Below are 15,710 nucleotides of genomic sequence, written 5' to 3'. Positions count from 1 at the left end.
TAAATGTGATTAAACATGAGACACTATATTTTGTTGCTTATTATCAGACAAATGATTCAAGTAACTTTGAGAGCAAATTTTATTTTGAGATATTTGAGACACTGAGAAGTTTTCTTTTATCTACTTGAAGGGTTTTATTTACCCTTGGAAGTTTAGTAAACTAAATACTTAAGTAATCTAACTCCTCCCAACCAACGGTAAACATTTCTGTGTTTTAACTTCAAAAAATTTTAATATAGTTTTTAATTGTAATTTATAAACTATCATATATGCCTTTAGAAAGTAAATAGCAAGGCAGCTGGGTGGCTCAGCTCAGGTCATGATCCTGGAGTCTCAGGATTGAGCCCTGTGTCAGGCTCCCTGCTCAGCAGAGTCCACTCCCTCTGCCTGCCCCGTACCCCTCTATACCCCCACACCCCCCGCACTCATTGCTATCTCTCTCATTTGCTTGCTCTTGCACACACCCTCTCTCAAAAAATAAAATCTTAAAAAAAAACCCAAAACACACACACACACACACAACCCTGATAGAAATGAACACAACAACAAAAAAAGCTTAAACTCAGTAGTTATTTGGAAAATAACTAATCATCTGCTAAGCTGTCTTCTTCTTCTTCTTCTTTTTTTTAAGACTGTATTTATTTTTTTGACAGAGAGAGATCACAAGTAGGCAGAGAGGCAGGCAGAGAGAGAGGGAGGAAGCAGGCTCCCTGCCCAGCAGAGAGCCCGATGTGGGATTCGATCCCAGGACCCTGAGATCATGACCTGAGCCGAAGGCAGAGGCTTAACCCACTGAGCCACCCAGGCGCCCTGTCTTCTTATTTCTATTAAGATTTTCTTGTCTGATGTCCCTGGTATATAATCTCACCTTAAAAATCAGGAGGATTTGTTATTTTTTCAAATGATAGAATCATTTGCTACAAAGTTTTTCAAAGTAACTGCTTGGTAGTTGGGTGAAGTGTTACAGAAGAGGTGATTCTTGGGTTCAGTATTAACATCTATGTGGAAGTACCTGAGGCAACAGGAAGCATGTTCAAAGAGGTGGGAATGTGAAGACTGTGGCATGTCTGGGCATGAATGAGAAGGAGAGATTGAAATTGAGTGAGATAAGCAGAGGCCAAGTCAGGGTCCCCAAAGACTTCATTTTGTGGCTGTAACTCCTTTACATTTCGTCATAGTAAGTCTTTTATTTTTATTTTTTTTTTATTTTTTTTTTTATATCTTTTTTTTTTTTTTTTTTAATTTATTTGACAGACAGATCACGAGTAGGCAGAGAGGCAGGCAGAGAGAGAGGAGGAGGCAGGCTCCCTGCTGAGCAGTGAGCCCGATGCGGGACTCGATCCCAGGACCCTGAGATCATGACCTGAGCTGAAGGCAGAGGCTTTAGCCACTGAGCCACCCAGGCGCCCATAGTAAGTCTTTTAAAAGGCAGCACTTTCAGGTTTGTTTTAAATTTTTAATTAGCGGGGCACCTGGGTGGCTCAGTCATTAAGCATCTGCCTTCAGCTCAGATCATGATCCCAGGGTCCTGGGATTGAGTCTCCTGCATCGGGTTCCCTGCTCAGCGGGGAGCCTGCTTCCCCCTCTCCCTCTCCCCCTGCTTATATTCCCTCTCTCTCTGTCTCTCTGTTAAAGAAATAAATAAAACCTTAACTTATTTTTTAATTACCAAAGTCTCTCTTTTTTTTTTAAGATTTTTATTTATTTATTTGACAGACAGAGATCACAAGTAGGCAGAGAGGCAGGCAGAGAGGGGAGAAGCAGGCTTCCCGCTGTGCAGAGAGCCTGATGTGGGGCTCGATCCCAGGACCCTGGGATCATGACCTGAGCTGAAGGCAGAGGCTTTAACCCACTGAGCCACCCAGGCGCCCTATGTCTTTTCTTTATGTAGAAATAAATCTTTGCTCCTGGTCACAAATCTTTATTCCAGATGACCTCATGCATTCAGTTTTGGTAAACTTCCTCTGTGTTTAGACCTGAAGAGACCTACATTGTCTGAGAAATAGTCTGCTTCTTAAAACTCTAGCCTGTGCTTCCAGTGGCCTCACCAAAAGCCATTTCTTTTGATTCTCACCCTGTGCTTTATGACCAGTTGATGCTCCCATGTTAAGTAATCTTATTTTTTTATATGTTGCCTTTGGCAAACTGGACATCTTTATACAATTTTCTAATTATTTTTTCTTTTGATCTGGACATCTGGGTAGTTCTTTGATGTATTATTAAGTTGGACCCAGAATAACTTGTACTTCCCTAGAGAAGCTGAAAAACCATTTTTTTTAATTTATTCATTATAAAAATTCTTAACAATTAAGCCATGGTTTGGGGTGTGTGCATGCTCATGTGAACTCGTGCCCTTCTAGGCATCTCAGCACTTATTTCCTTAAGTTCCTCACTCTATTTGATGTGCAAAATCACCCCCTTGGTCTTGATTTTTCTTGGTTTTTCTCTCTTCCTTGGTCCTGATTCTCTTTATATTTCAGCTCTCTCTCTCTCTCTCTCTTTTTTCCCCTTGCCTCCACTTCCTTTACTTGTCTCCTAAATCTGGAGGTACTGAATCCATGGTCTTAGTCTATACTCACTCTACTCTTTCAGAGAAGACATGTTCTTTGTTGAGTTTTCAACTGTAGTGGTTTGAATAGTGTCCCTCCAGAAGGTATGTTCAAGTCAAGGATCTAGAGGTAAGATCACTGCGGACTTTAGGCTGGGCCAGACCCAAAGACTGGTGTTCTTGTAAGTGGGGAGACACATGCACAATGATAGAAAGGAGAAGGTCACGTGATAATGCAGGCAGAGATTGCAGTCATGCCTCCATAGCCAAGGGATTCGAGGAGCCACCAGAAGCTGGAAGAGGCAAGGCAGGATTTTCCCCTTGTATTTTCAGAGAGCTATGGCCTTGCCAAAAGCTTGATTTCAGACTTCTGGCTTCCAGAACTGTGAAAGAATAAATTTCTGTTGTTTTGAGCCACTCGGTCATGCTAAGTTGTTACGACAGCCCTGGGAAACCGATGTCAGTTTTGTAATTCCAATCCCAGTGTTTTATTCCAGCCGCAGACTGAAGTTGGGGTTGCTTATTCCCTCATCACTACCTGGAAATTAGCATACTGAAAATCAGGCTCATTTTTGTTCTCCCAGATTTAAAAGCTCAGGATCGCGTTGGTTGTGTTTTCTCTTTATTTTTGCATCCAGTTGGCGGGTCCTCCCTTCAGTCTCCCTTATCTTTCCTTGTCCCTTTCTTTCCTTCTGCTGAAGTCATGCCTTAGAGAAGTCCAGGGTGCAGAGTAAGGATAAGACCAGTACTTAACTTGTCTTCCCAATGCAGAAACTTTGATAACTCGCAGGTACGTTTGATGCATTCAAGGCCCTCTACAAACCGATCAAATTGGGGGGGGCAGTTATACCTCTGTTTGTTTCTTTGCAGCTTTGTCGTGGTATAATTGAGAGAAAACTGTAAAATATTTAAAGTGTACATTGTGGTGATTTGAAATACATATATATTGTGAAAGAATTTCTGCCATCTGGTTAATTAACACATCCATCACCTCACATATTTATCTTTTTTTTTTTTTTTTTTTTTGAGAGAGAGAAAGAGAGCGCACCCAAGTGTGTGCACGCAAGCCTGAGGGGGCGGGGGGGACAGAGGGAGCGGGAGAGAGAGATCTTAAGCAGGCTCCACGCCCACCTTGGAGCCTGATGTGAGGCTGGATCTCATGATCTGGAGATCATGACCTGAGCTGAAGTCAAGTGTTAGTTGACTGAGCCACCCAAGAGCCCCTTTATTGCTTGTTTTATGTTTAAAATTTAAAAATGTCATTATTACCATAGACATTTTATGTTAAACAACTTAGTTTTGAATTTGAAGCTTTAAAAAGGCCCTGTTTCTGATGATCAAAAGTAATGGCAGGCTGGGGGATAAAGTATCTGGAAAAAAAATTATTTTCAAATCCCTGAAGAATTTTGGATACATTATCCTGGAGATTTTTATTGTTCAGGAGTCAGAATAAACCACAAGGGTGCGCTGTTTAACAGACCTACAACAGTCTGATTTTACACTTTTTTTTCCCCCCAAAGCATCCTTTAATGAAGCAGAAAGAAAATACTGGAAATAGTTACATTATATTAGAAATAGCAAATGCTTATCTCTTGTGTGTGAAGTTTCAGAAAATAGAGCTAGATAAATAACAGTAATGTATGACAAAGTGATATCTAATTAATGCAGTTTTCTTCATTTTGCACTGTCCCTTCATGTTAGTATTCTCTTAAATAGTCATTGATATTCTGTTTGCCTTACACAGGCTTACGGATAAGTCAGTCTACCGGTAGCTTGCAAAAATTTTGTTCACCACACATATTTTATGCTTTTTGGCTGTCAATATTTAATGATTTGTCTCATTTCATAAGGCATTTCTCCATACTGGTAAATTAAAGTATTGGATAGTGATTTTAAAGCTTAAACTGAAACTCTTCACATAAAAGGCTGTTGATTTTCTGAGGTAATTGTGGCAACTGATTGTGCAGTTTCTAACGAGAAGTCAATAAAGACACCAGTCAGTAAACTGATTTATCCTAACCTGTGTTTGGGGACAGTTTTGCAACTAAAATTATTTGATCCACCTAAGGAATACATTTTGAAGAACATGTAGTTTACTGTCACTGCTACTGTATTATTTTTTCATGTCCCTAAATTTCTACAGTTTTCTACTCTTTTACATGTTAAGCCTTGTATTGTGCTCCTTATACTCCTTTACGTTTCAAGCCTTGTTTCCTGTTCCTTATAATGTTGAATATGCTGTCCTCTATGGAAATCTTTATTTGCAGAAGAAAACTATCCAGTTAGAAATTTTCTGGCAGTTTTCCTCCCATCTTTTTGAGCTTTTTGTGAATATGATTCTGCCTAAAGATTTGAAATGCCATTTATGCAACAACATATGTAATGGCTGGCTCCTACTGTTGTTTACCTAAACCATATTCCCTATATTACTGTATAAATGTATACAGTTATTTATAATAAGTTTATGTGTATATAGTTATTTATGTAGATTGTCATTTATTTCACACATGACAAAAGTCAGAAATGCAATGACATTGGCTTACATCAAAAATCACTTAGCATTCGGAGATTGACAGTAAGTTCGAAATCCAGTATCTGTACCACGTTCACTGACCAAGTTTCCGCGAGGAACACATTTAATAAAATCTGTGGCCAAAGGATGTCCTAGGATTATTAACAAATGAACCTTTCTTTTTTTTTTTTTAATTTTATTTATTTGATACAGAGAGAGAGATCACAAGTAGGCAGAGAGGCAGGCAGAGAGAGAAGGGGAAGCAGGCTCCCCGCTGAGCAGAGAGCCCGATGCAGGGCTCGATCCCAGGACCCAGAGATCATAACCTGAGCTGAAGGCAGAGGCTTAACCCACTGAGCCACCCAGGTGCCCCAACAAATGAACCTTTCATGAAGGCTGATTTTACATTTGAAGAAGAGGAGAAAGAGTTGGACACGAGTTGGGGATAATTTTGACCCACAGAATCTACAGAAGCTTTTGGAGAATTCTTTATTTTTGCACATTTGGTATGGTTTGGCTCTTTGGAGTTATGTGTGTATACAGCAGTAAAGCAGCTTTTCCTGGGCTAATAGAATGGAACTCCATTTTCTTTAGGATATTGGCTTCTGGCTGGAAACACAATAAGGAATTATCTTGAACTTTTTTTTTTTTTTTAAAGATTATTTATTTATTTATTTGACAGACAGAGATCACAAGTAGTCAGAGAGGCAGGCAAAGAGAGAGGAAGGGAAGGAGGCTCCCTGCGGAGCAGAGAGCCAGATGTGGGACTCAATCCCAGGATTCTGGGATCACGACCTGAGCCGAAGGCAGAGGCTTTAACCCACTGAGCCACCCAGGCCCGCCATATCTTGAACTTTTTATTTGGTCTCATTTTGCATTCTGGTGCAAACAAACACTCAAATGGCGAGAAATGGAAATACTTTGCAAACCAGTATTATGCAAATGAAATGTAATACTTACAGTGTGTTCATTTTTTAACAGCTGATTTAATTGTTTTTAAGAAATATTTGACATTATTCATTTTTTACTCAGTGTTACCTTTTAATATTTATTATGGTTTATAAGCAGGTAAGATGATAGATTGTCATATGTTTATAAAATGTGCAAGAATATATTTGGTCTTTGTTTCACTTAATGAGTTTTAATCCTAGATGTTTTATGCAGAGTCATTAAGGTTGTTGTAAAAAGAGCATGTATTTGTAATCTTTAAGAAATATCTCTTTTTGGTTTTTTCCTCCAGGTTATCACACAACATTTGATTTTCCCCGCCACTTACATTTATCATATAGAAAGAAAACCACACACATAATTCTACAATTGCCTAGGAACAGTGGTTGCCATGGCATTTTTTGTTTGATATACGGGATACAGCTGTCTGTATTTCCAAAAATATGACTTGTTTCATTCAGTAGGGAAATGCACCAGTGCAGCATAACAGAATATTATCTGCTTTCCCATTTTAAGGCTTTCCCATATATATAAATATATTTAGTCTTGGTAGTTTTAATCACATTTTCAAAGAGTCTTAATCACAAGAGCAAAATTAATGACCAATGTTTACAGAGCACTTACTAATATTTGAGACCAGGGTACTAAGCACATTACTCATTTAATGCTCTTGAAAATTCCTCTGAGCCATTACTTTTTAGGTTTCTGCCAGCTTTACCTCCGACCCAAATGTAAGGAACTATGCTCATTATAAAGCTGTTAGACTTTAAAGAATAATACACTTCAAAGAACAATAGGTCATTAATGGAGTTAGTGTGGATTTCTCTCCCTTATCTACCAGTACACAAAAGTTGTGTCTGTCTGAAGTACATACTGAATTGATAAAATATTTAAGATAATCAGTTTTAGGAATCTTCCTCTACAAGTTCCTATAGAATGAAGCTTACTTAGGCTTTCTACCGCTATTACATTTAGGACCTCATAGGTGAGAACATGCCTTTCTTTGGTAACCAGCATATACCAGAGACCAGGGCAGAGAAAAGCAGGCCTCTTTCCTGGAGCCATGGGGATAAAACTATGGGGTCATTTGGGTAACATCTGCCATACATCCTTGGCCCCCTTTCCAAGATTAACTGAGTTGATCACTGTTTGTTCCCTTGGTTGCTGCTTTACTCTGGTGGGGGCCATAAGTCAGTTAATCTATAGATGTTCCCTACTCTCCTACCCTACCCCTGGACATTTTTTTGTTCTGATCACTGACCACGGAGAACCTTAATTACCACCGTAGTCTGTCTTTTTAACTTGATCCTGACCTCTGATTTCTCCTGATTTATCTTCTCTTTTTTCATCTGAGACGTATTACTGAGTTAGGCCCTTTGGACATTTAAAAAATGTCATTAGTAAGGGATTACCACTAATAAGACTTGGTTTTATGATATCTCAAAGTATTATAGTGTTGATGAAATGAAAGCACAGGTTGCCTTAGGGAGAGAAATTTAAAAATCTTGCAAGAGTATATAACCCAGGTTGAAAAATTTGTGGGTTTTTTGTTTGTTTGCCTGTCTCTGACCTACATGGAGAAGGGCTGGAAAGGAAGTATACTATGGTAGAAGGAGCCCTACTCTGGCTTGAGAGAGAGCCTTGAGTCTACCAATAGGTCTCTTGTCATAATTTTTCTCATTGCCTTCTTTGTCTTCTACCTTGAAGAACAAGCCATTGAACTTCTTTGTGGCTTAGGTTTCCCTCTGTACAATAAGATTTTGTAACTAAATTTCCAAAGGTCTCTTCCAACTCTAGTGTGGCCAAATTATTTTATCTTTTGTTGTCTTTTAGAATTGGCCTTTAACAGATAAAAGTGCTTTGTTACATGGATCTTTGGTTTGATCAGTATTAATCAGATTTTGATGCCTAGTCCTAGTATTACTTCTCTGAGGATTTTTGAAACTCTAAAGTACAATAATGAAGTAAAACATGGATTAACTGGGCTGCCTGGGTGGCTCAGTGGGTTAAGCCTCTGCCTTTGGCTCAGGTCATGATCTCAGGGTCCTGGGATCAAGCCCCCGCATCAGGCTCTCTTCTCAGCAGGGAGCCTGCTGCCTCCTTTCTCTCTCTGCCTGCCTCTCTGCCTACTTGTGATCTCTGTCTGTCAAATAAATAAATAAAATCTTTAAAAAACAACAACAACATGGATTAACTGACATCTTTCTCCCTGAACCTCTGACTGTAACACAAAAGTGAACACTGGTGCTTTGGACATCAATAAAATGAGGTAGAGGATACCGAGTTTGAGGAAGATATGCTCAAGTTAATGAATTTGTTAATTGGAGGATGTAGGTGATATCATTGACTAATAAGGAATTTGAATCTAGACCATTTTGAGAGAAATCTAGTAACAAGCTTGGCCACTCAGAATCCTCTGAAGGGATTATTATTTTAGTAACCAAAAAAGATACAAGTGGTGGTGGTATTTAGACACCTCTATGTGAATCCAGCTCTAATCTCATTGCTTGCTGTCATAGAATTTATTTCAGCAAGTTGATAGGAACACCCTTAAAACTGGCAGAATAGATGACTGCTTCCATAGTGTGGCTTTAAGAGCTCCAGGCCCTGATACTACTACCCTGTTTCTCTTTCCCCTACATACAGTAGTCTGGGACCGGACACATCACCTCTAGTTCTTACACCCCTTCCCTGATAGGGGTTTTCTTCGTCTACGTTGACCTAGACAGGCGAAGACTTTCAGTGCTGTCAGTGAAGGATCTTTAAACAGGTTTATTGAAAGAACATGAAAGTAGGATATAGAAGTTATAGATTTTTAGAAGTCAGGAGGAAGTGCCATTTAAGGAAGGGGATGGGCGTGGAAGGAGATTCGGGACAGAAATACAAACATGTCCTAGCCTCACCAAAATAGCATTTTATTTTAAAGACTTAATGAAGAGAGAAACTGGCATATATGCCTTCATTCAAGTAAAAAAATGCATGTGTGTGTATACCCAAGTATAGAGGATATGTATAAAAGGCTGGACACCAAAACTTCTATGAGGTAACCTATACTGGTTGGAGTTTACAAGGATTTTTTCTTTTTTTCCCTCATCATTGTATGTATTGTTTGTATCTTATAGGAGATTTTGCCAATTTTATGATCAAATCAACAATAAAACTGAATTCATTGTGATTAAAAAAACTTGCCGGTACAACTTTGCTTATTTTGCAAATTCATTATAATACTTCATACTTTTATATTACATTTACTTTATTCTAATTATATGTTTTGAAGTTTAAGAAAACTGACCTGTTGTCTAACTTATAAACTTATTTTAGAAAGAATTCTTCCATCAGGAATTAAGAATTCAGACCTGGGGTGTCTGGGTGGCTTAGTTGGTTAAGTGTCTGCCATTGGCACGAGTCATGGTCCTGGGGTCAAGCCCTGCTTCAGGTTCCCTGCTTCTCTCTCTCTAGCTCTGGTGCCCCCTGTGCTTGTGTTCTCTTGTGCTCTCTCTCTCTCTCTCAAATAAATAAATAAAATCTTAAAAAAAAAAAAAAGTTAAGAGTTCAGACTTGACCTTTAGTTATTTAGGTAACAGGTCATGCATAGGGATATAATTCATAGTAAATTAAATAGTATGTTGTAATATTTATAGAGAATATTCAGGTTGGAGAAGGATAATGTGATTCTGGCACTTAAGGAAAAAAGGTGAGTTTTACGAGTTTCAAGGGGTGGCCCAGGTTTTCTCCTCTAACCCATTTCTTCCCACGTGTAGAAATTATAAACGGAAATAAAACCCCAAAGCTTGTAACAGAAACATTTAACAATGTCCTTCAAGTTGGGCTACCGTATTTCTGTCCTTTGATTCAAGTTTTTTTCTTATTTTTCTACTTGTAGTTTTTCCTTTACTCTTTTCTACAGAATCTATTGATTTCAGTGACCCACATCATATAATTCAACAGTGATTAATAAGTGATCTAATAACTTGTACAGAGCTAGGACTCAGTAAATCTACTGAATGCCATTCAATTCTATTTTCTTCAGCTAAATTTAGTTCCATTTTGAACCAGTAAATCCTGATCTGGGTGTGAATTCTGAGGGATTAAGTATCTGGCATGTTTTCAACTTGACCTTGCCACTTTCACTAGTGTTCTCTTCTCTGTGCAGTATTTTCCTTTTCACAGACTGTAAAATTCAGTGATGTGCATTTCTGTTACGGGTGCAGTTTTTGCTAATGGCAGGCAGACTTAGTGACTCTAACTAAAGTAAATAATTGAACATCTCTAATCATTAACCAAAGTGTTTTACCCTAGTAAGTAGAAACCTCTCTGTGTTCTTATTTTGTAAACCCTTTGGATTTAAATATAGTTTAATCTCAACTTCTTTTTAAAAATTTCAGCCATAATTTGGCCAAAGGAAATGTGTTTTGGTGCCGGAAGCTAAAAACCACTCTAAATAGTTTTTCAACTTTAATTCTTTACATTAAATTTATGAAATATTCAAATTTATGTATTATACACATTCATATACCCATACCCAAGATTTAGCAAATTAATGTGAAGTATTGTGCTTTTATTAAATTCCCTTGGGGAGGATGGAGCTGCCTGAGGTAACCAAGGAGGAGTTTTTACACACAGTGAATTACACACGATGAATCTGGCTTCTGCAGTGGACTAAACGCCAGTTCCTGAACGCTGGGCGCTGTGCTGGGGTCTTAAGGTTGATTATTATGGAGATGAACTCTAAGGGGACTCTTACCACCACCATCACTGAGGACAAAGTATAGTCTTTGAATAAGTACCTCCTTTTATCCATACTTTTCAATCTATGTAGGAACTATCATTTGCTTATTTTATTTACAGATCACGTTCATGTACTTAAAAGTAGATGAGCTGCATGTAACATTAGCTAATGTTTACGAAGCAGGTTCTGTATACTAAGCACTGTGCTGAGTTTTCACACATGCCATTTCCCATAAGCATCCGGACCCTTCTGAGGTGTAAGTGCTCTTACTTTTCCTACCTTATAGATGAGGAGGCTGAACACTGCAGAGACACTAGATAGCCATGCTCCCCAGTTCAAGCCCTGGCAAAGCCCAAACAAAGCTCATTTGTTTGGTAAGCATTACACTAGGCCGCCTTCCAACTTGCAAACCCTCTAGAAGCTTCTCTCCAGTTAGACACAAACTCACCTTCAAAAATACCCAGTAGCTCGAGCCTGAGTAATGCACGGGTAGGGCGGTTAGGAGACTATTAGGTGCACACTCCTGAAGGGCACAGGAAAACTAGGGCTTAAGCATGCAGTTTGATTAGACACTGATGGCCTTGCTGGCCTTTTTTCTTTCTTTTTTTAACATTTTTTTTTTTAGCCTTTCATTTGTTTTTAATGTTTCAAGTTTTTATTTAAATTCTAATTAACATATAATGTAATATTAGTTTCAGGAGCAGAATTTAGTGATTCACCACCTACATATAACACCCAGGGCTCAACACAGCAACTGCCTTCCTTAATCCCCATCCCCCATTTAGCCCACCCCCCACCCACCTCCCTCCAGCGACCCTCAGTTTGTTCTCTGTAGTCTCTCAGGGAGCCTGGCTGGCTCAGTTGGTTAAGTGTCTGCCTTCGGCTCAGGTCATGATCCCAGGATTGGCTCAGGCATGATCCCGGGGTCTTGGGATCAAGCCCTGAGTCAGGCTCTCTGCTTCTCCCTCTCCCTCTGCCCCTACCCACCCCACCCCTTGCTTGTGCTCTATCAAATAAATAACATCTTTTTTTAAAAAAGTCTTTTTTGCCTCCCTCTCTTTTTTCTTTCCCCTGTGTTCATCTATTCTTTTTCTTCAATTCTACATATGAGTGAGATCATATGGTATTTGTCTTTCTCTGACTGACTTATTTTGCTTAGCAGAATACCCTCTAGCTCTATCCACATCCACATCATTGCAAATGGCAAAATTCCATTCTTTTTTATGGCTAATTTAAATTTTATGGCTAATGGTAATTTAATTCCATTATACACACACACACACACACACACACACACACACACACACACACACACCACATCTTCTTTATCCACCCCTCAGTTGATGGACACTTGGGCTTTTAATATGATTTGGCTTTGTTGATAATGCTGTTGACATCAGAGTGCATGTGCCCCTTTGAGTTGGTATTTTTGTATCCTTTGGGTATATATCTAGTAGTGCAATTCCTGGGTCGTAGGGTAGCTCTATTTGTAACTTTTTGAGGACCATCCATACTGTTTCCCAGGGTGGCTGCACCAGGTTGCATTCCCACCAACAGCGTAAGAGTGTTCCCCTTCCTCTGCATCCTCGCCAACGTCAGTTCCCCGTGTTGTTGACTTTAGCCATTCTGACCCATCTCATTGTGGTTTTGATTTGCATTTCCCTGATGATGAGTGATGTTGAGCATCTTTTCATGTCTGTTGGCCATCTGGATGCCTTCTTTGGAAAAATGTCTATTCATATCTTCTTCCCATTTCTTTTTTCAAAGATTTTAATTATTTGTCAGAGAGAGAGATATATATATATAGAGAGAGAAAGCATGAGCAGGGAGAGGGGCAGAGGGAGAAGCAGGCTCCCCACTGAACATGGAGACTGTTGCAGGGCTCAATTCCAGAACCCTGGGATCATGACCCGAACCAAAGGCAGACACTTAACTGATCCACCCAGGCATTCCTTTGCCGATTTCTTAACTGCATTATTTGTTTTTTTGGGTGTTGAGCTTGATAAGTTCTTCATAGATTTTGGATACTAACCCTTTATCAGATATATCATTTGTAAATATCTTCTCGCTTTCTGTAGGTTACCTTTTGGTTTTGTTGATTGTTTCCTTTGCTGTGCAGAAGCCTTTTATCTTTATGAAGTCCATATAGTTCATTTTTGCTTTCCTTGCCGTAGCATTTTGTATGGGAACTCATGATGTGTTTACTTAAGCAGCTGTGGCGGTTTAGTGAATCTGCTTTCTAGAAGTTGTCCTTCTTGGGTTAGGAGCTCTCTACTCTTATATGCTGGCTGCATGTACTGCACCCACATTCTTCAGTATACACCACTTTTCTCGGTTACGGTCTATTTAGGAACACCTAGATCTTCTAACTCGAATGCTGCTTCTTTTCCAGTGGGCTTTTACTCAGGAAAAGACCGTTTGCAGTAGATATAGAACATCCCTTTCTCTCTCCCTCCTTTTTTTTTTTTTTTTTTTTAAAGATCTTATTTATTTGACACAGAGGGAGACAGAGGAGAGGGAGCACAAAAAGTAGGGGGAGAAGCAAAGGGAGGGGGAGAAGCAGGCTCCCTGCTGAGCAGGGAGCCGGATGTGGGGTTTGATCCCAGGACCCTGGGATCACGACCTGGCCGAAGGCAGAGGTTTAACCGACTGAGCCACCCAGGTGCCCTAGGACATCCCTTTCTCATGGTCCAAGATCTCCTCTATTTTGGTCTTAATAGTGATGTTTTGTTTTAATACAAAATAACTCCCAACTTTGATTTTTATTTACCTTACCTTTCCTTTTTAGCTGATTATCTAAACTGATCGTTCGTATTCCCTGAAAACTTCTGCCCTTTGCTTATCCTACATAAGTTGTTAAATTTACACTTTTGTCATAAACTTAGTAAGTCTTAACCATTAATTATAGCATGGAATCTAGTTATGACAGGTCACGTGCATCTTTCTGGTACCACTCAGTGACAATCATGCTATCTTAATGTCTTCCTTCCTGGCCTCTGTGGTTCCATTGCAGCTCTATAGTGTATGTCCATTTGTTTTCATGTTATACCTGCACAACAGTGTCAAGGGAGTTAAATTCTGTAGGATAAAGTTATAAAAGATGTCCTCCTTCAAAAAGTTCATGTCTTTGCTCTGCTTTTCCCTCAGCTGTCTTCATAAATGCTATTGAAAATGTTTTAGTAAAACTAAAGTCTGTATATTTTGACAAATTTTAAATTCTTTATCCATAGAAATATAAATATCCTGTACAAAAATAAAAGTTTGCTTCTTTTAAGACCTCTGGGGACATAAGTGAAATATGTGAGTCTATTTTTATTTTGTCTTTGAGTTATGGATAGGTTCATATAAACTTTGGAGTCTGCCATATAAATTCCACCCTTCTAGTTTCTATACGGTATGTTTTATTATGACCAAAATTTAAGAGCTCTAACTCGTACAAAGATACTGTCATTTGAAAAATTCGTGACTAATTCAAGTCATGACTGCTTTTATCAGGTAATAGAAAAGACCAATAAATGACAGTAATTGGGAATCTGGCTCGAAGAGGAACACAGGTTTGCATCCTAAACCTCATGAAAGCAATCAGTCGAAGCAGGGGACACAAGTTTTCAGCGTGGACGTAGGAGGAAAATCAAGTGCTGCCCCAAATTTGTGCATTCAGCAGTTACTTATTGATCACTAACTGTGTTCTTACTGGTAAAGTAGGTCTGTGAGAGAAAGGAGTCGTGCCTTGATAGGGCTTTATAGAGTAAATTCACCTGAGAAATAAAATGACATATTCTACAGCTTTTGATAGTTACATCATCATTTTGAAAAGTGAAGTGTTGCATTGTTTAAGAAGAATTTTTGGCCTTTTTCCTAATGACTTCTCAACTTGTTAATTTTATAAGATAGCAAATGAAAGTTTCCAAGCACAGGGATATATCATTAATCAATAAGAAGAAAACTTTATATTTTACTCAAAAGGATAATTAAATACTGCTCATCCAGCTGTATGTTATAGTGCATTTCTTTCTCAGACCTTTATTGCCAAGAGTCCTTCTTCTGATTGTTTCAAAAGTCCAAACAGCAATTAAGGATCTGTGTACACATCCACTCTGGAGGGGATAGGGGGTGAGGGATGGCCCTTAGGTTTAATCAGAATTGGCTGTAGGGACTGAATCAATCTGGGTTTGGGTGGCAGGTTTTAAGTCTTTCCTTGCTGGATTAGGTCTGGGTATTTTAAGTGGAGATCAGATAAGGGTCCAGGATGGAGGCACAAGTTTGAAATTAATTGGCGTATGAATAATACATAAATCCAAGGGAATAAAGGAGATTACCAACCGAGTGAACATAGATACTGAAGAGAGTGTACCCAAGGACTGAGATGAGAAGGAACCCTAAAAGAAAATGGAGCATTGAGATCTGTGCAGAGTAGGAATGTGGTAATCTGGAGTAAGAAAAAGAGAATTGTGAGAGGGTGGCCTATTCCGTCGAGTGCTACAGACAGATCAAATAAATGAGTTCTAAGAATTAACCACTAGTTTAGTTGTGGTGGTGATCATTGATGACTTTGATAGGAATAATTTTACTGGATCAAAAGTTGGGAAATATCTGGTTGGAAGTGTTCCTGTGGGGGATGAGAAGTTGGAGAGAAAAAAAAAAAACAAAAACAAAAAAACAAAAACTATGAACAGCTCTTGGAAGCAGGTCAGTCATAAAGAGAAAGAGTGAGACGACGTGGCAGTGCGCCAGGGAGTAGCAGGTGGCGCTGAGGCAGGCCTGTCTGCAGGTCCACGGACAGTCACATGCCAGGCGTGTGAACGTTGGCTCTGGAGAGAGTAGGTGACCTCAAGTGACCTTGCCGTGGGTAGACATATAAATTTTTGAGATGTTTGTCATTAATACATTAGTACTAAAAAGGAAAGATTAATTGAGCCAGCTGTTCTAACATACATTCTTCCCTTTTCGCCTCTTGCTCTACATCCATATTT

At 39.1% G+C, this 15,710-nt stretch overlaps 1 protein-coding gene across 1 annotated transcript in view; it reads left to right on the top strand.

The window, feature by feature from the left end:
* Positions 1–15,710, top strand: part of LOC111142774 (cordon-bleu WH2 repeat protein like 1) — a 63,257-nt gene that overhangs the window by 25,864 nt on the left and 21,683 nt on the right. The gene's annotated exons all lie outside the window — the stretch shown is intronic.

Source organism: Enhydra lutris, unplaced genomic scaffold (genome assembly GCF_002288905.1).
Source record: "Enhydra lutris kenyoni isolate GAN:26980312 unplaced genomic scaffold, ASM228890v2 scaffoldscaffold1, whole genome shotgun sequence".
Classification (NCBI taxonomy): Eukaryota; Metazoa; Chordata; class Mammalia; order Carnivora; family Mustelidae; genus Enhydra; species Enhydra lutris.
The sequence above is the reverse complement of the archived record's forward strand: the minus strand, read 5'-3'. Positions and strand labels throughout refer to the sequence as shown.